At 36.1% G+C, this 22055-nt stretch overlaps 1 protein-coding gene across 4 annotated transcripts in view; it reads left to right on the top strand.

Annotated features, from left to right (window-relative positions):
* The window catches only part of LOC138695868 (metabotropic glutamate receptor 1-like), a 1249477-nt gene that overhangs the window by 325818 nt on the left and 901604 nt on the right, over positions 1 to 22055 (top strand). For 2 of the 4 annotated variants that reach the window (XM_069820186.1, XM_069820183.1), the window contains exons 3-4: positions 17732 to 17831; positions 18789 to 18878. The gene's annotated coding sequence lies outside the window, so the exon portion shown is untranslated. The remainder of the gene's footprint in view (positions 1 to 17731; positions 17832 to 18788; positions 18879 to 22055) is intronic. The other 2 variants (XM_069820185.1, XM_069820182.1) reach the window with 1 other exon arrangement.

The raw sequence follows: 22055 nt of genomic DNA, 5'->3' as shown, positions 1-22055 counted from the left end.
ATTAGAAGTAGATATTAACGGAAATCATAAACTAATTTCTGCAGAGGGACTTACTGAAATTAGTGAATAAAATTGTCAGTAACGTTTGTGTCCCTAATTTTTATTTATGAAATTTGGCAAGCCTAGTCAGGACTCAGGAGGATACATACTACATTTGGAGTTTAATTTTGAGATTTTGAAAGTAATAATAATAATAATAATAATAATAATAATAATAATAATAATAATACTTACTTACTTACTAACACTCTATATGCATTTCTGGATTCGCCCATACGTGCTACATGCCCTGCCCATCTCAAACATCTGGATTTAATGTTCCTAATTATGTCAGGTGAAGAATACAATGCGTGCAGTTCTGTGTTGTGTAACTTTCTTAGCCCCAAATATTTTCCTAAGCACCTTATTCTCAAACACCCTTAACCTCTGTTCCTCTCTCAAAGTGAGAGTCCAAGTTTCACAACCATACAGAAAAACCGGTAATACAACTGTTTTATAAATTCTAACTTCCAGATTTTTTGACAGCAGACTGGATGATAAAAGCTTCTCAACCGAATAATAACAGGCATTTCCCATATTTATTCTGTGTTTAATTTCCTCCCGAGTATCATTTATATTTGTTACTTTTGCTCCAAGATAGTTGAACTTCACCACCTCTTCAAAAGATAAATTTCCAATTTTTATATTTCCATTTCGTACAATATTCTCGTCACGAGACATAATCATATACTTTGTCTTTTCGGGATTTACATCCAAACCTATCGCTTTACTTGCTCCCAGTAAAATTCCCGTGTTTTCCCTAATCGTTTGTGGATTTTCTCCTAACATAATAATAATAATAATAATAATAATAATAATAATCATAATAATAATAATAATAATAATAATAATAATAATAATTCTTAAATAAACGTATGATATTCCAGTTTACATGTCAGAATTAAATACAGTTTAAGTCTTGCATGTTCACTTGAGATAGAACTACCGTAAGGTCATCAGTGTTGAATGTCGCCGCACAAAAAATGCCAACTGTCTACATCAGATAAGGAACCTACAGTATTTGCAGCACTGTGGAAAAGCGGACAATACATCGACTGCTTCTTGTCATATAACTCCACTCAAAATATCTGACACCGCTGCTGGTTTTCCTTTTTCCACCTCCTAACAAATGACGAGTTCTCTTTGCTAAGGCGCCGCACAAAGAGATTCCATTGAAGCTCTTGTGTTTGACAATATATCTCTTAAATTGACTGACTCCGTGTGTATTGTGAGGTGAGCGACGACATGTGTGAGGTGCGAGAGATCTTCGGTGCTGGAACCAAGTCACGCCGCGCCGGAAAAATAAATTTATGGTGCGCGACCCTCGTACGACATAAGGGAATCGATTCGAATTCACCTCAGCAAAAAATAAGCTAAGTCTGATTTACGTCTCAATTTTCACTAACAGTTTATCTATAAATTCCTCCAATACACCATAACACACGTTGGTTTCATAGTCACAAAAGCACACGAGTATAATACCCCTGAAGCGGCATTGCGCGTTTGGATTCCAATACGTTCACAAATAAAAACCCATTCACAAAGAAAAAGTTAACTTTAACGCGAGAACATAAACATGTCAGTAACGGTAATCAACTGAGTCATCATTCACCATGGAAACTTGATGTTACCATAAGACTATGAAATATAGGGTAGAGAGCATAAATCGGACCACTTCCTAAATCGCACCACTGACTGCTAGTTTAAAACAAATTACTATAGTAGTGTGGCATCTATCTTGCTACAATCTACCATATGAACATCCACCATGTCACTTGATTTCTGCCAATTCTTTGTGTCAGCAGCGTGATGATAGTGTATCTACTATAATCGCTCAGGTGGATGTATAGTTAGCTAACATTTTGTAACTAAATAACGGATTTGTATGCAAAGGAATCCATAATCTTAAGATGTTATTGGTTAAAAGAAATATTAAAGAACATTTAACGTAGTAGGATTTTCGAACATGTGGTGATTATGGGCTAGAATGAAGAAAATAATAACTTATAGCGTAGTTTCTCAATTCACACCACTTTGTAGGTGCCTAATTCGCACCGGTGCGATATGAGCAACTGTAGCAATTCTAGCCGTACAAAAGAAGGTCCCAAAAATATTAACTGAACTAGGACTGCATCAGGTGGGTGCACTATCAAGTGGTGAAAAGGGCGTTAATACAACAAGTGTATATTGTGCAAGCGCACTAGGTATTTTGTGCCACTCGTGATAATTTTTAAACGTCAAACAGTGCATCCCTCATTATCAGCTGGTGCTCCTCCAGGATCGTTCTTTGTTTGCTCTGAGTCAGGTTACATCAACAGTGAACTATTTGTCGAATAGCTCAAACATTTTGTCACTCAAACCTGTCATAGAAAAAAGTGCTGCTTCTGTATGTCCACCTATAGACCCATTTCAAAAATTTATAAGCTAGATTATCTCGGGAAAATGATGTGCTCCTATTTCAGCTTCCTCGTCATAATACTCATAGGCCCAGCCTTTAGATGTTTCTATCTTCAAATCATTTCAGACAGCATATATCATGAAGCAGCTCTTAGGTTGCTTCGAGATAAACGTGGAGAAGAGGTGACGCAGTTTACAGTCTGAACTGCCTGGTGAAGCACATGGCAAATGTGTAACAATAAAAAACGCATTCAGAAAGTTTAAATGTTACGTAATTTACGCTCTATTTTTTAATTTAATCTGAAGATTCGTTACTCTCTTTCATTAATTTCAGTAAACTTGTAATTTGCATTTATTACATTATTCATATTAAATACTGTTCAATATGTTAAATATTAAAAGCTTTCCTTCATCCTGTTCCCTGCAGATAAAGAGGTGCGATTTAAGAAACCGCAGGTGCTATTTAGGAAACTAGTTGCCTAAATGGCACCACTGACAAGTGTTTAGAAAATGTCATTCTAATTAAAAAATATTAAATCAAATTCAAGAATTCTTTTTTACATCAAAAGTAAATGTTCTGGGAATGTACCTCTGTAAAGGAATGCAGAAAATAAAAACTGTATTGTTCAATAAAAATTATAAATGCTAAAGTGGTTCGATATTACCTTACCCTATTACTAATCAGCGAAAACGTAGGGAAATTTGAATATGGGAATCGAGAAATAAAAATATTACTTACAATTGAGGAAAAGTGGGCGTTGCACGTTTTAAACCCCTTCACGCAGCGTTTTAAAAATCGCCGCCAGACCTATAAAATGGCGGATGGAGACTAAATATAGAATAAAAACGTAGACAAACGTCAAAATTCATTATTTATACAAAAAAAAAAAAAAAACAAAAATTGAAATTTTTTTACATTTTGGCCCAAACTCCAGTTCTAGTGGTCCTTAAGCGAACTGATAATTATACGGAAGTACTTTTGTAATTTGTAATATTTGAAAATATTTAAAACGAATAACAGATTAAGGCTGAAACACTGGATTGTATAAATTTTAATTTACCGGTACACTAGCCTAACAATGCTGATAGGTATAATACGTTCTCCAATGCACTTTTTTAAACAGGTCAAAACTAAGTGTTGCACCCTTATTTAGAATTTCGCAAATGTTTCCAATGCAGGGGTCTTCTTATTTTGATCAGAGTAACGTGGAAATAAGAGATAGTGGATTTCTATTTCATCGTCTTCAGAATCTATTACAGGACGTCTTATTAGCACAATAAGCATGAAAACTCACTCGCTCACTCACTCACTCACTTAGGAAAAGAGTTGTCATTTTTAATGGAGAGTCCCCTAAAGGTGTATAAAATGTATCAGGCTTAGGCCCAATTTCACTAAACTCCGTTAAAATAACCCTAACAGCATGTTAACTAACGTATTGTTAAACATTAAACAACCTGTTAGTGTAATAGTGTTTCACCAACCATTTGAGGTACTTTGGTTAGGTAACATGATGTTAAGAGTAATGTAACAGGAATCAAAGAAGCAGTGATTGTATGAACGTTTACTGAATGTGCCTTTAGTTGGTGTAGTCATTTGTTTTAGCGGAGAATTGTATTTTTTACATTATGGAAGTACCGTATTGGAGACTAACATAATTACAACGAAAATCGAGAAAAAGAAAGTGTAAGGAGCAGTAATTTTTCCTCATATGAAAAATATAATTATTTTAGTAGATCTAGCAATTAGCCTATATGAATGTAATTGAATTCAAACGTAGTGATGGAACTTTCATTAGGGAAAAGGAACAAGCATGGAAGAGATGTTTCATCTACTGTTGTTACTGCTAACATCATGTTAAACCCACTGTTAAATTAACATAGCATACTCCCGCAGTTAAATCTTTAACGTCCTGCTACAGCGTGAATCATGGCTGCCAGAGGACATATGTTACACATCGCATTATTATATTGAGATATAGCCTATTTGCAGTGAAAACAATTAGCTGCAATCACTACTTCAGCATTTTTAATTATTCAGAATCGATATGTTCATAAATACTAAAATTATTCATATTAATATTAGCACTGCATCCACAGTAAAAACAAGATATGTGCTTATTAACGTAAGCATTTCTGTGATCATTATTTCGTATTAATACTCAGATATAATTACAGATTTTCAAAACGATATTTCTTTATTTTACTGATTTAACAGTTCACATGTAATTATGACCAATGACGTGTGAAGATATGTTAGATATATAAGATATTCAGCATCACAATTATTTTCATTTTCTATTGCTTCTGTTTGATCCTGAAGAATTGAAAGAATCTTATTACAAATATCAACTTTGAGAGTGAAAGTACCACCGTCAGTTTTCAAATGTTTCACTGTATCTTGTGCATGATCCGTCTTAGGATTTCTTTTAATATTTTTATAACATTGATTTGTTTCATAGTTTTCGTTTTCACATCCAAATAGCGATTGAAAATATTGGGTTAAGTTTACTGTTAAATTGCCTTAAGGGTACTGGGACGTGACGAGTGCCTATTTTAGCTCTTGAACTAGCAAATAACATATAGGCTCTACTGAAGCATTCCTATGTCACAGGTTTATGAAATTTATACCATGCATTAAATAATGTTTATATTATCTTTTAATGAAAAATTAAATCACTTATCTCCAATAGAATGTTTATAGGATGTCCCCAAATAAGGTAATTAGAAAATAAATTCTTATGCATGGTTCATCAGTTAGGTACACATATCTCATAGAAGTTTAGTCAGACCTCTCTAATTTTTTTGTGGTACAATAAGAACATATCAAATGACAAAATGAATGCACTACTTTCTTGACTAAACATCACACGTGTAAAAAATTAAAAAAAAATTATTAACATAATTTTTTCCGAAATTTTCCTTAGATTTGAATTTTTAAAAATTCAATGATGAAGTTTAAAAGAAACCCACTCTATTCATTTTAAAGAGTTAATTAATATGTACCTGCCACAAAAAAATTCATGACTCTATCTTCATTAGTTTATGAGATAAGTGTACCTAAGTTTTGAAAAATCAAGGTTACGGGAAAATGCAAAAAACTGAAAACGTGTATTTTGTACTTCACTCACCAATCTAGAACATTCCAGCCCCATACTCATCCTGCTCCTGTGTTTCTTGGTCCTCTCCTCCTTTTGGCATTCCTCTTTCTTGTTCTGGCCTCTTTAGTCATTTGCAAAGCAAACTTTTCACCGTCTTCGAAGCGCTTCTTGTCAATGGTGTAAAGTGTAGTTTTTGTATTTGAGCCCACTTCAATGCCCAAACTCTCCAACACATTTAGTCTACTTACACAACCATCATTAAAACAGATGACTGCATCTAATACACCCAGTTTTAAGGTTTTTAAACCCACAAAAACTGTTTTTGGGATACGCTCCCATATACAATGATTAAAGCTTTCATTAGGGTTTTGTGTATTCCCATGTAAGCATTTTTTCAATAGCTCCTGGTTGCTGAGGTCCCTAAAGATGGGTTTTATTTCATCCATCACAGCTGGAGGCAGTGAATGCTGATGGGAATACTTATTTCCAGTGACTGAAGCTTTATTGTACCCACACCAGCAGTCTTCATCTGTACCTGGAGGACATAACGTGTGATATGGCTCCTCATCTGTGCTATACTTGTGGAAGTATATTGCCCACACTGCTCTTCTCATTTTTTCTACATCTTTTCCAGCATTCCTCCTTATGGCCAGTCCATAATAGGTTTGTAACTGATCTATTGCACTATCTGTTAGCCGCCCTCTCCTTGTTAGCGGTTTACCATCAGAACATTTTTTACCTTTCATGTCTTTACATAATTTTCTTAGTCTTGTTCCCATTCTCTTTCGCACATGTCCACAGCACTCCAGCTTACTTACTTCCACATTCCCATAAACATTTAATTCTTCAACTTTCTTATATCCCTTTGAGTCCCCATCTCCTAAGTAATTCACATACCTGACCTGATATAAATTCTCAGACCTCTGAAAAATTTTTACTACTCAATCCCTCTCCATCCCACCACTGAAGCCATCATAATTTTTCATGCAAACATGTCCAGGCTAGTCTGATTTACAATTATGGCAGAATTTTGTGAAACATTCGACATCAATTACTTTCCCAATGTCTAGTGAAGTTGCAGTGATGACACCATTGAGGGAAGTGTGGCCTCGCTCCTGCCAGGACCCATCGAAAGCAGCAGTTATGTCCCTACTGTTTTCATTTAGAGCCACTGCTTCTTCTATAGCATTTGTCATAGATTTTTTTGCTACTTCTTCCAGACATTTCAACAGTTGGGAAGTGCAGAAATTAAATTTGGCAGTTGGTGGTGGGAGATCCATTATACCACACAGAGTTTGTGCTGGCTTCCTGCCTCTGCCAATACTTCTCATTCCATATACAAATCTTAAATTTACTTCATAACATTTTGTTTTCCCTACCTTATTGGATGTCATACTTGAAGCAGACTCTTTACACTTATTACAAACAACAGACAGTTTAGTTGCAAGCCCTCGCCTACTATTTTTATTTTCTGTAAGTTCAACACAGTCGACGCCACTACAATACTTACACTGTACAGTTTTCTTCACCAAATTAGATAATAATTGAATGTCCACAATGATAAAACCCTTTGAATATCCCTCATCACTAAAATAAAAGTTGTCATCACACTCTGCTTTTATGCGAGACAATTTTCTTGCAGAAGCTGAATGCACTTCTCTACTGCAGCTAGGCTCTGACAGGTTATGTTCACTTATATTATGTTTGCTTTTACTTACATTACCATTAAACACTGGTTTTCTTTTGCCAAACTTCTTTAATCTGCCCATTTTTACTACACACACACACACACACACACACACACACACACACACACACACACACACACACACACACACACACACACACACTAATAATGCAAATAACACCACAAAGATTCTTTTTGCAACAAAATTTACACGAGGTTATTCAAAACAAAACAGGAGTGCTTTCCACTGGGCTGTGTTATGCTCTTTGCAGTTTCAGAGTATCCAGAAGCACCAACAACAGCAAAGAAATTTACCCGGTCAAAATATTCCAATAAATAGCCCAGAAATTATAACATATTTAATAAGTTGAATTGGGCATTTAAAAAAGGGGCGTGCAACTACGACGCCATTTTTAAATTCTCTATTTTAGGGCATTTAAACCCAGAAACCCCTACAATATATATATTTTTGGATAGAGAATTTATTCAAGAATTCGAAAACAATGAAAACAAAAAATGACATTTTTGGCCGACTTTCACGTCCTAGTATCCTTAACAACATGTTAAGTATTTAACAATAGTTGGTGAAACTGGGTCATAATGTATTATAACGAATATTTGTTTAGAGAAATAAATGCAGGGAAAACGTATTAGGAAATGTTAAATTCGTGAAAAATACTCATCGTGAAAACTGCATTAGAAAAATCTTTATGAGATCAATATAATATTATAATGATAACCAGCAATGTTCTAATATTGATGTGGAAATGATAACGCCTGTTAACGGACTACATGCCGAACAAACCTGTGAAAGGGGTTGCCGCATACTCGCGGCGGTTAACGTAATAAAGTTCCTAGTGAGTTATTAACATGCTCGTTGGGTGTGAGTTGTTGATATGAGTCTGTGTTTTATGACGGTGCTAGTGAGTTGTTTGTCGGCAACTTGCCTGATATCTGTGTGCGGCAGGTACTCCGGTGAGGGAAATTGTGTATTTATAATACAAGACCTACAACTCTTGATACACGCCTTTGATTATAACCGAGCGCCTGACATAATACAGACTATGGAACACTCTTCATTTCGGCAACTTGTCTATTGATAACTAACTTATAAGATATGTAGCCTATATTCCTGAATAAAACTTATATAACCAAATAATTTACTGGATCAACTTTTACAATATAATTACAGATTTTATAAATTCTTCTTCTTCTTCTTTCTCTTAGTTTAACCTCTCCCTTTTAGGTGCATTTACACGACTCACGCCACCCTGGCCTTACAGGGCCGCGACCTGTCGGGAGAGGTATTAAGCAATGGATCACATACATACTTTTTTGACCACACAAGGACATGGAGGGCCTCCCCGGATGAGGGATCAGCTCAATGCCAGGGCCACCTCCGATACAACACAAACATTTAAGACATTACACAGCATTCACTCACACATATGAAAGGATTAAGGGAAGGATCGCCGTCCATGGCCGGACTTTCAAGAGGTACAATCCCGGCATTTGCCTGTAAATAACTGAGGAAACAATGAAAACATACATAGGATTGCCGGACCCTGGGATCGAACCCCGGACCTCCCGAATGCAAGGCCAGCCCTCTACCACGCCACTAGCCCGCTCGGTTGATTTTATAAATGAAATATTTTAATTATAGAAACTGCGTTACAAAATTGTATATTTATTGTGTGAAATTACTAATTATGTATAGATTGGTTTTAATTATTCAGTGTATATGCTATATTTGTGCATTATTAATAAATTTTATTGTAATTGTAAAAAAATTCCAGGTTTTACTAGTTAAGTTACAAAAGACGCTTCTTACATATAAGCGTTGCATACTATGAAAACGATGCCAGGCTTTTTTTCATATCGTATCGTCGTTGCGTTCCACATTACGAACATTCTGTTTAATGTGATAGCGTATAAAGAGTGAAAGTGATATACTGTAGCTATGCAGATTGAAGGGGGGCAGTAGAATACATTAAAATAAAAAAAAAACTATTAGGCCTTTGTGTTTTGTAATTCAATGCATGCTTAATTACAAAATTATGCTGAAAGTCTGCGTAATTTGGCAACACCGTATTTCTGGCTCACAAATACACACACGAACCCACGTCTGAATAGGGACATTCCGTTCCTCAGTCACTACAGTAAGGTTGCAAGACTTCCTAGTGACAGAAAATAATGATGTGTTAATCTATTTTTTATTTGAATTCTGTTTCCTCTTGCCAAAGAGCTCACAGTGGAAGATATGCTGCTCTTACAGTAATGGTAAACAATTGCTCATTTCTCAGAAGATATTAATTTCAGGACCCACGTTTGTAGAACTTTTATTTCTTGTTTTGATGAGTATTATCGCTTCTCTAAATATTGGAACCTTTTCTCAGAACACCCTGTATAAAATTACGTATTTCTATACTGTGATATCTAAAATTTGAAACAACTAGCATTCTGACAGATATATCGTTATACATGGGTATCTGTTACGTATCCCTATAATTGTATTTTCGTAGCTTTTCATATTGCGCAAACCGTATGAAATATCATTGTATACATTATGTACAGAGTGGACCATAAGTCACGATCGGGTAATATGTTATATGCTAATTTATGAAATAATAAAATAGCTTAAGCTACTTAAAATATTTATTTATGCAACAAGTGGATAATCTTGATGATTATGGCATGAGTGAATGTTTGTCAATTTTCACGAGTGTCATAATAAGATTTATCTTTCGAAGAGGTGGTAAAATTCAAATGTCTTGGAGCAACATTAACAGATATAAATGACACTCGGGAGGAAATTAAACGCAGAATAAATATAGGAAATGCCTGTTATTATTTGGTTCAGAAGCTTTTATCATCTAGTCTCTTGTCAAAAAATCTGAAAGTTAGAATTTATAGAACAATTATATTACCGGTTGTTCTTTATGGTTGTGAGACTTGGACTCTCACTTTGAGAGAGGAACAGGGATTAAGGGTATTTGAGAATAAGGTTCTTAGGAAAATATTTGGGGCTAAGAGGGATGAAGTTACAGGAGAATGGAGAAAGTTACATAACACTGAACTGCATGCATTGTATTCTTCACCTGACATAATTAGGAACATTAAATCCAGACATTTGAGATTGGCAGGTCATATAGTACGTATGGGCGAATCCAAAAATGCATATAGAGTGTTAGCTGGGAGGCCGGAGGGAAAAAGACCTTTAGGGAGGCCGAGACGTAGATGGGAGTATAATATTAAAATGGATTTGAGGGAGGTGGGATATGATGATAGAGACTGGATTAATCTTGCACAGGATAGGGACCGATGACGGGCTTATGTGAGGGCGGCAATGAACCTGCGGGTTCCTTAAAAGCCATTTGTAAGTAAGTAAGTAAATAAGTCATAATAAGATTATCCACGAGTTGGATACAACAGTTTATGACATCTTAGCGTTATAAATTGTAGCAAAGAAATTATGAAAGACACTCAATTCGGGCTATCTACCAACCCTACCTGCCATTCCTGTCAGAAAAATATAGAATTCCAATCAATCAATGGATTGTGAGAGGCCTCCTGTTTGGAGCAGAGTCACCCTACCAAAATTCATCGGTGATGTCCTTAAAAGTCTAAAAATAAATTTCTAAGAAATAAAAAAATATAATTAAAATTCTTAGAGATTCTCTCCAAATAATAAATTACCACTTATACACGTTTATTAAGTTAAATTAATTTTTCTTTCACTTGTTAATAACACTGTACTGAATATAATCTTAATCTTGAACTATGTATGTAAATTCATTATTGGATTATTGGCTTCTGGATCCTTGTGGTCACCCTCAGTGGAAGGCAAACAATTTTTTCAAATCTTTCTCTCTCTTCTCATTATTCATCTTGTTACCCTCTTGGTAGTCTGTAGCATGAAAACTCCAGGATAGGAAATTCAATTTGTATCTTAATTTTATTCATATTTAAGTTTGACTGCTTTCAAATTATTTTATTTTGTGTTATTTATATCATTATTCATGTTGTTATTTGTATTATCATGAACTTTGGTTTCAATTTTTTTTATTTTAGTGGAGTCTTTTATTCGATATCCTCATTGTAGTATAGGTGGTACTCGAATATTTAAATATCAGCAAACAACTCAGATTTGTTTTATTAGATTTATATTTTTATTTATTTGTTTTTAGACATTTTTAAAGATTTTTGTAAGGATTTTATTTTATAACAAACAAATGCTTTGGAGATTTCGTGGTTGTATTATGCTACACGAATATTTGAACTTCTATAATTAACTGAAAATAATGATATTCAATTTATGTTATAGTACTGTAACTTTCAATGCTTGTAAATGTGTTTACTACCATGTCAAAATTATATATTGTTGAGGAGTTTATTTTCAATGAAAAGGAGTCAAGTTTAAATTTACTTTATATGTTATCTCATGGTATCACCAATAACATATCTAAAGTTGATTACTTTTGGTATAAGTTTAACAAAATGGAAAGGGAATTTTTAAAAAGGCTGTATTTTTGAAAATATGACGTATATTTTACATCTTTACATTTTATGTAGCTCTAAAGTCAATAGTGTCCCGCGCCGTGGCGTCGTGGTCTAAGGCATCCTGCCTAGGACTCGCGTTACGGAATGCGCGCTGGTTCGAGTCCTCATGGAGAAAGAAATTTTCTCATGAAATTTCGGCTAGTGTATGGGACCGGTGCCCACCCAGCATCGTGATGCATTTGGGGAGCTACGATAGGTAGCGAAAATCCGGTTTCGTAAATAAGCTATAACGGCTTGGTCATCGTGCTAACCACACGATACCTCCATTCTGGTTGAATGATCGTCCACCTCTGCTTCGGCATGTGGACGTGAGACCAGCAGCCGGCTGGTCGGTCTTGGTCCTTCATGGGCTGTAGCGCCACGGATTTACTTTACTTTTTATAGTCAATATTACATAAATTGTGAAATATTCTAAATGTTATTTGAAGTATCACAAAAATATAAACATAGTATCATTATCGTAATATAATTCGGGTATCAGATTCTGATTTCAAGCTTGAAATATTCACTTGCTGCAATGTTCCATGTAAGCGGCTGTAAGTCCATATGACACAACAGGTGATGAAACAAAACATCAAATCCAACACCGGCTTTATTGCTTTACACTTGTTTGATCTTCTACCACGCTGTGACCTGCAGCAATGGAACATCATTGTTCAAAAGACCCGAACAAAGGGAGATCTATCGGCGTCCACACTATTAGAATAGAGTTACAGTTTAATAGGGTGTAATTTGTAAACATCGATAGAGGGTGTGAGTCTAGTTTGTCAGGGTTTGTGGCTATAATATTACCAAATTTTACGCACTTTTCTTGTGAAGTGCTCTAGATTTACTTTATTAATTTCAAGTTGTAACTCATTGGATTAATAAATCTAATGTTCTGTGTAGTTACGTTAAAATATTCATTTATTACCATCACCACGACCACCATCATTATCATTATTATCATAATCAATTATTTTGCTTTAATGTATTTTAATAAGACTAACTATATGATTATGTCTCGTGATCAGAATATTGTACGAAATGGAACTATAAAAGTTGGAGATATATACTTCGAAGAGGTGGAAAAATTCAAATATCTTGGAGCAACAGTAACAAATATAAATGACACTCGGGAGGAAATTAAATTCAGAATAAATATGGGAAATACCTGTTATTATTCGGTTGAGAATCTTTTGTCATCTAGTCTGCTGTCAAAAAATCTGAAAGTTAGAATTTATAAAACAGTTATATTACCGGTTCTTCTGTATGGTTGTGAAACTTGGACTCTCACTTTGGGAGAGGAACAGAGATTGAGGGTTTTTGAGAATAAGGTTCTTAGAAAAATATTTGGGGCTAAAGGGGATGAAGTTACAGGGGAATGGAGAAAGTTACACAACGCAGAGCTGCACGAATTGTATCCTTCACCTGACATAATTAGGAACATTAAATCCAGACGTTTGAGATGGGCAGGGCATGTAGCACGTATGGGCGAATCCAGAAATGCATATAGAGTGTTTGTTGGGAGGCCGGAGGGAAAAATACCTTTGGGGAGGCCGAGACGTAGATGGGAATATAATATTAAAATGGATTTGAGGGAGGTGGGAAATGATGGTAGAGACTGGTTTAATCTTGCTCAGGATAGGGACCAATGGCGGGCTTATGTGAGGGCGGCAATGAACCTCCGGGTTCCTTAAAAGGCAGTAAGTAAGTAAGTAATGTGTTTTAATAAACATTCTATTATGAACCGATTGCTGCATAAACGTTGGTTCATAGTCTTCACAAGGTTGAGAACGCAACGGGCCACAAGAGTGCAATCTAATGAAGATGATCATGCTTGTTTTTAATAATTGTGTCCGCATGTATGTACCCAATGGATGGACGAAGCTCTTCGTACATCTAGATCAATTGCGTATATCATATTTATGCATACAACTCCCGAGAGAGAGACGTGAGGTGAATGTGGATGTTTACAATTGGCTTGCCAAGCCCGGTCATAACCGCAGAGATGACTGAGCCACTTAGATCTACTCTTAATGGTTACCATATATCACAGACCATTCCTGAATACCAAAGGGACGCCATTTAGATGAATTCTGACTGGCACTATGATCATCCCTCCAGTACTTGACGAGTCTCGTCGTACATCTTGGAACACTCCCGGATGTCAGCGTGTATCGTCCATTGAGCTGTGTATGCCTACTACTGCGTGTTCATTTCAAAGTGTGTCATGACATCACTGTTGATGAGTCAGCGATTTGAAGCGAGTTTCAGCTTTTGTGTCAGAGAAGTTGCCTATTAATCAAGGTGTCCAATCTGAACTTGAGAGCGTGTACGATATAACTTGAACGTCGTAGCAACAGACGGCGGTCTGTACGGTCTGTGTGCTACCATAACCTCTTTCGAACTGTGTTTTGCGCCGGCAAGTCGTACGCAGGGTATTTGTTATCATCGGTTGCGTACGGCAACATTCCACAACTCAGAACAAATGCTCCGTGTCCATGTTGACCGTCGAAGTTAATGTCAACAAATACGTAAGTAATCGTCTTAACCCCCTCCACATATCCCGACAGTAAGGAAAAACTCACCTCAGTACGTGTTTCCAAACAGTTCACATTCCTGCCACTACTGGCGTTACGGTACGTATCGGTAAGTACTCTTCTGAATGAACGCCGTACTTGCCAGGCAACTTCTCTGGCACATAGGTAATACGCCTCTGCGAAAATGTAGGAAGATTGAATTATCTAGGCTCAACGACTAGCCAGATGACGGCATACAGGGAGCCATGACACACTTTGAACCGAACACGCAGTAGTGGCTTGTGCAGCAAATGCTCTCTTGTATGGTTCAGAATCCTGGACCCTAACAGAAAACCAAAAACACAAAATAGGAGTAGCAGAAATGAGATTTTTTAGATCGGTAACTTGATACAGACGAAGAGTCAGACAATATAATGAAACGATACGAGAGGAACTGAACATATTCAACTTAAACAATGAACTAAAAGAATACAAAGAAAAATACTATACACGTACAAAGAATGCCAGAATACCGTATTCCTAAAAAGACTCTAGAGTACAAACCCAAAGGCAAGAGAGGCAGAGGAAGAACACCTACGAAGAGATGGAGAGATCAAATTCTTTGAGAGGACGGAACAGGTCGAAAGGCCTAATCCCTGTGGATGATGATCATGATTATAATAATAATAATAATAATAATAATAATAATAATAATAATAATAATAATAATTATTATTATTATTATTATTATTATTATTATTATTATTATTATGTCTAGTAATTGCACGAGTGCAGTTTAATAAGATTATTGAACGAGTAAAAGTAAATACGGTAATTTGCAAAACCGAATTACTTACGCAAATGATAATTGAACGGTTGGATGGAAAAAGGGCCTCAGTGAGAAAATGGCGTTTTGAGAAAAAGACCTTTAAACATTTTAAAGTACTGGTCCCTTTCTCTTTACTGTACAAAATAACACTCTATGCTTTTGGTAAAAGAATTTGCAACGTTTAAATAATATTTTAGAAGAAAATCTGCGTTCAGCTGATTGATTTAAAAGTTATTGGTGTTTGAAAATTGGCTCTCTCAGGCCCTTTTTCTTAAAAACAGAAAATAAAATATAAATTCAATTTATTATTTATTATTATGGATAGAAAATCATGTGCTTTTTTTGCATAATGTAATGAAAATACAACAGAATACAAAGGAACTCAATATAGACTCAGTTTATTATTTTATTATTAGACTGCCTATGCACAGAAAATTATATGCTTTTTCTCATAATTTAATGAAAATATAATATAATAGAAAGGAACTTAATATTTCAAAAAAATTCCGATGAAACATATCTCAATCACATCACTTAAGAAACTGTCTACAATGTCCTCATAGTCACTTGCTTCAACTGATAAGTTTTCATCTTGTTCCTGAAGTTCTTGCCATGCTCCTGGTTCCTCAGTGGTGTTCTTAAACTGTTATTCAAACCAAGTACTTCATCTTCTTTCAAAAACTCATAAAGAGTTCTGACATCTCGTATCTTATCAACTTTGAATTTTTTCTTGGGTGCAACAGGAACAGTATCACTTAACTTTAACCTTCCATTTGTATGACAGTTGCTTCGAGACTTTTGGTAGAACGTCTTAAACACAACTAGTGACATGTTACACGTTTGACACAGCACAATGTATTTGGAGGTTTGACAGCTGATGTCTCCACATTTATCAACATTTATTCACACAGCTCTAACACTGGCAATATTAATGTTACGTTCATGAAATTTCTAAGGCACGTATTTCAAACCCTAAGGACTCCGAAAAAACATTTTACACAAAAAGGGTCTGAGTGACCTGAGGCCTCTTTTCCATCCAACCGTTCAATTATAACTAGTATTATTATAAAACACAGCAATAAGACATTATTTCGTATGTTTTCTTGTAATGAAGTTCAAAAACAAATTGCTAAATTACTTACTGGCTTTCAAGGAACCCGCAGGTTCATTGCCGCCCTCACATAAGCCCGCCATCGGTCCTTATCCTGAGCAAGATTAATCAAGTCTTTATCATCATATCCCACCTCCCTCAAATCAATTTTAATATTATCCTCCCATCTACACCTCGGTCTCCCCAAAGGCCTTATTCCCTACGGTCTCCAAACCAACATTGCTATATGGATTTCTGGATTTGTCCATACGTGCTACATGCTCTGCCCACCTACAATGTTTGCATTTAACGTTCCTAATTATGTCAGGAAAAAATAAAAAGCATACAGTTCTGCGTTATGTAATTTCATTCATTCTATGTAGCTTCATCTCTCTTACCCCTAGGCATTTTCCTAAGAACCTAATTCTCAAACACTCCTAACCTCAGTTCCTCTCTCAAAGTGAGAGTCCAATTTTCACAACCATACAGAAGAACCGGTAATGTAAGTGTTTTATAAATTCTGCCTTTCAACTATTTTTAAAGCAAATGGCGGGCTTATGTGAGGGCGGCAATGCACCTACGGGTACCTTAAAGCCATAAGTAAGTTGAAGTAAGACTGGATGATAAAAGCTTTTCACCCGAATAATAAAACGCTTTCCTATATTTATTCTACGTTTAATTTTCTCCCAATTATCAGTTATATTCATTCCTATTGTAGATCCAAGATATTTCAATTTTTTCATCTCTTCAAAGAATAAATTTGCAATTTCTACATTTTATTTTCGTACAATATACTGATCACGAGACACAGTCATACACTTCGTCTTTTCGGGGTGCTTCAAAACTTATCTCTTTACTTGCTTCAAGTAAAATTCCCGTTCTTTTCTCTAATAGTTTGTAGATTTTCTCCTAACAGGTTCACGCCATACGTATAAACAAGGAGTTGATGTAACCCGTTCAATTCCAAACACTCTCTGTTATCCTACACTAATCTAATGGCATAGTCTAGACCAAAGATAAATAAAAGTACAAAGGATTAATGGAGTAGAGCTCTTCAATCTGCAGATTTTGTTGTAATATAACACTTCTGTATATCTCCCGTATTGAACCATCACACCGAAGACCTAACGTAAGCTATCCATTTCATGCACTGAAGTTACGAGTCTAGAGGAATAATTCCATTTTCACCGAAGAGCGATTAAGTATAGGTAATGTATGTTATATCGCTACGGGTTCGGATGTGTTTTTTGTTGTTTGAAATAGAGCTTTTGGCCTCAAATTAAATTTTTCTAAATATAAAATGGCTAAGGACGTAACAACATAAAAACATAATGGTAGTCAACGAGTTAAGATTGAACATATAAAGAATTTGTAATAATTGCTTGTGATGCAATAACGTTCATTGTTATTTTGCCTTACAATGCCTCCTTGTTGCTAAGGATACGTATCGGGACTTCAGCTACATTTTAGCTAAAGAATGGATATGTTTAGAAAGTTAGAGCGTTATAAGCCCAGTTTCCGTAATTGCAGGGACACGATCCCCTCGGTGATCAGCGAGAAGCGTGAACTGGGTCTCCTGCACCACGAGGCGAAGTACACCGACGTCCGCATGTGGTCTCAGGACCCAGACGTAAGTAAATACATATTAGGATACTCAAACAATTCACCACTCAATTTTTCATCCATAGATTATTCTCTTTTACCAAGCCCTTTATCTTCAAAGTCCCGCGCCGTGGCGTCGTGGTCTAAGGCATCCTGCCTAGGACTCGCGTAACGCAATGCGCGCTGGTTCGAGTCCTCATCGGGGAGGAAATTCTCTCATACGTTTTCGGCCAATGTATAGGGCCGGTGCCTACCCAGCATCGTGATGCACTTGGGGAGCTACGATAGGTAGCGAAATACAGTTACGAAAGCCGGCTATAACGGCTGGGGGATCATCGTGCTAACCACACGATATCTCCATTCTAGTGCAATGATCGTCCACCTCTGTTTCGGAAAGTAGACGTGAGGTCAGAACCCGGCTGGTCGGTCATGTTTCTTCATGGGCTGTCGTGCCTTGGATTATTATTTTTTATCTTCAAATTGATGTTTTTGTCTCCAGTGTTAAGTTTTCTATTGTCTGGTTCTTCTTCACTGTTTCCTTCTGGTATATTCCTGTACTGTTCTGCAATAGTTCTCTCCATAATTCACTCAAATTTTCTCGTACGGATATCTCCAGTTGTACTGACTTTTCCATCTTCCTTTATGGTAACTTTACGTTTCCTAACAGTCTTCTCGTAGACTTTTATACTTGACTAGTCATAAGCATATACGCATAAGTCTGCTCTCCCTCTGGATTTGTGCTGCACACTGATTTTGATTTAATATGTAATTTTCACTGTCTGTAACATGTACTTAGAGACTTTCTTTAGCAGTAACTGTAACATATAGGCCTACAGGGACTTCTTATGACTGAGGCGTTCATCTAGTTGTTCCAGTCAGAAGCTCTGGTATAATGTAACGAACATTTTAATTACCCATAAAATTCCGTCTTATTGCCGAACTAATTTCAGCTACAGCTTAGAATGTGATTGTCATTGAATTGCAGATACGCCACGGAAGAGGGCCAGCTGGCCAGTACGTGCCACGAAATGGACGCTTCGTCCCGCATGACGTCATTAATAACATCTTAATCTCGGTAAGTAATAACGTGATAGCTAGTTTACAAACGAAGCTTGGGGATGCTAATAATCTCAAAAATCATAACATGTAGTATAAATGTCTTGATCCTGCTATGCAAAGGGAATTATTACATTGTAAGCAATGGTAGGCATACTTTTTAGGCTGATTTCGAAGGCGTCAGTACGAAATGAATTGACAATGTAGATTTTTTAAAGTGGGAAGAAAATTTGGAAGGCCATATTTTCTTCAAAGAATTACAATCTGTGATGATGATGATGATGATGATGATGACGATGATGATGATGATGATGACGATGATGACGATGACGACGACGATTAAGAAATGGTCATTCAGACGCGAAAGTTCTAATTTCGCTCTCAGTTTCTTTAGAATAGGGGAATTGGTTGTGTACAATTGGGATTTTAGCTTTCTCCGGAGGTAAAAGTTACAAGGTATGAGGTCTATGGAAGGAGTAGGCCAAAAATTGTTAGTAATAATTCTGTGTTCTAATATCTAGTGCAATTCACTCATGGTTATATTATCATGGTAAATAAAATTGTCATCACTGACTTTTATGCTGGGATCAGGTACCGAACTCAGACGATATAGTAAGTGTGTTTTCATTACTATCAAAAGCTATAACAAACAAGATTGTCTTTGGTTGACAAGTCTGTTTTAATGTGTGTGTGACTTCTTGACATATGTGTGTTACTATTATGAATATCATTCTTCTTCTTTCTGATATTAGCTATTAATCTGCTGCATCATTAATGACGTAACACGGTAGTTGATATGATCAATAATATATTTGTTGATTAGTATGTGAGTGAGCACGACTATATACGTAAGTTGTACATACATACATATATATATATATATAAATTAAAAAACTAACCACCTCTGTGGTGTACGGGTCAGCATGCTGGTATTTTACGCTAAAGGACCGGGTTCGATTCCCGGTCGGGTTGAATTTCCTGGTAGGGGTTTTGCAGGATCTTTCCCTCAATAGTAAGGCAAATGCCAGGTAATTCGGGCCACATATCCCTGAATATCACCGGCCTCATTCATCACCAAAATCGTATTCATAACAAGTCAGCAATTTATCACAGACGCCATCTAGTTCACAACAATAGAACCAGTCTAACAATAGTATACGGGTCTACGGATTTAACCCGAAAGATTAATTCGCAATATGACCAGTGATGCAAAGAAATGAGAAGCTGAATGGCGGCTTTCCAGTTGTGTTCATAAAAATGTCTTGTCTTTTATATTAATTTATATTTTACTTGGAGATTTTTGTATGTTCTTCATGTACCACACTCTCCTGTTTTGTACGTTGTGATAGTGAGGATTCACCGTGAAATTACCTAACATTTGCTTTACATTAAAAAAACCATCGCGCGGCTTCGGATCTCGAGTCCGACTTGTATTGTCGGAATTACACCAGTTGCCTGTGTGGGAATTGTACAGTAATCCTACAGCAAACCATGACACCATAATATAGTGCCGTCTGTTAGTAAACTTCTTAAGCCTAGTTTTAAACACATTTTTGGTTATTGGTAAAGCCTTTAGTAAGTCTGCAGGTAGAGCATTCCAGTCCCTGACAGCACGATTAAGAAAAGAAAACTTTCCAAGCTTCCATAATGTAGCGCCATTGTGTCGCTGTAATAGTAATCTTAAAGGAAAGAAACTAAATCTAGAACTTCACAGTTTCTTCAACATGAATAAATTGTAAAATATTTTACAGATTGGGCTACGAAAGCCTGAAGATAAATCAGAGCATTTTGACACGTCGCACTGTGACCCTGTGCCACCACACGAACATTCGAAGGGAAGAGATAACGACAGTGTCCCTTCATCCGAAGAAAGTCTAGAATATTCAGACATGGAGAGCATGGGTAGTCAGGAATATGACCAAGAGCCTTCCTACGAAGAGATTAAAGATATGCTTAGAAAAACTCAAGCTAAAAATAGGGACCTTATGAGAACTCTGGACGACCAAAATAACAGGATTAAAAATTACCAAGAGAACATAAACCGATATGTCCAGTTATCTGACGAGTATTTTTACAACTTACGGCAAAAGGACAACGAAATTGCCAACTTAAAAGCAAATATCGACTATTTACAACATCTGGTAAGCACTGTCAATAAGTGATAAGTACACACGCACATTTTCTTTATTTAAGCCACGAAACCCACTTTCTGCATTATTGTAGCACTCAAAGAATCGTTAAACACATTTTAAGAAATTTAACATTGATGTAGATTGAATTACAAGGAAAATTTTGTTAGTTCGTACCTGTCCTGTTCTGGAAAATAAGCAAATTCATTAGAGTTAGTTATATATTCTTATTTCTTGGCTTTCAACTATGCTGTAATAATGTACTGTAGGCCTAACACTTAAAGGAGAGGAAAGAATGAAGATAGAAAATATCTCTCCCCTACATTTTGTAGTTGTATTTAAACTCATTTCATTTGTAAACTGTAGTAAAATAATTGTTTGTCATGAACGACTCTCAGTTGTTGTAACTCACGTTTACATTTTGTAGAGGTGTAACGTCATCTTATTACGTGTTGATAACATGTCAACAGAAAAGAAAGACAGATTGCAAAAACTGTACAGTGATTAGCGACTGCTCGTGGATTTTATTCTGGGAAGGCTCAAACATAGAAATTAAAACAAACTAGGAACAGTGAGAAATCTGTGTACCCTTATAGCAAAGTAGGTGCCATCCTTATTACTTACTTGTAGTGGAACTCCTGCCTCCGGTGCTTTTCAGTAACGAACTTCACCACTTTCCTGTTGAAATCTGGGTTACATGCCATGTTATTCTCAATATTTAACATTCCTAAAGCTGTTAGCCTGTCCTCCACCATACAATTTCTTGAAAACGAAGGCAGTCGCAAATACATACGAACCCAGTTATCTGAATAAAATAGTGAAGGAAACTAACGTCGTAAGACCGTTTAAAGCAGTTCCTATGAGTTATTGAAATTGCTATAACATTGAAACTGTGCCAGATCAGATCATCACTACTATATAAAACTTTATTTCCAAAACTGTCAGCATCACCAGATTCACCAGACTAGCATGCAGCCAGGTGAAAGAATCATACAGTGAGAGTGAGAGTAGTCTAAGACAAAAGTGTGAGAAAAAGAAACACCTGAAAAATATTCGATCAGCAATGT

Source organism: Periplaneta americana, chromosome 3 (assembly GCF_040183065.1).
Source record: "Periplaneta americana isolate PAMFEO1 chromosome 3, P.americana_PAMFEO1_priV1, whole genome shotgun sequence".
NCBI classification, from domain to species: domain Eukaryota; kingdom Metazoa; phylum Arthropoda; class Insecta; order Blattodea; family Blattidae; genus Periplaneta; species Periplaneta americana.
This window is presented reverse-complemented; position numbering and strand designations above follow the sequence as displayed.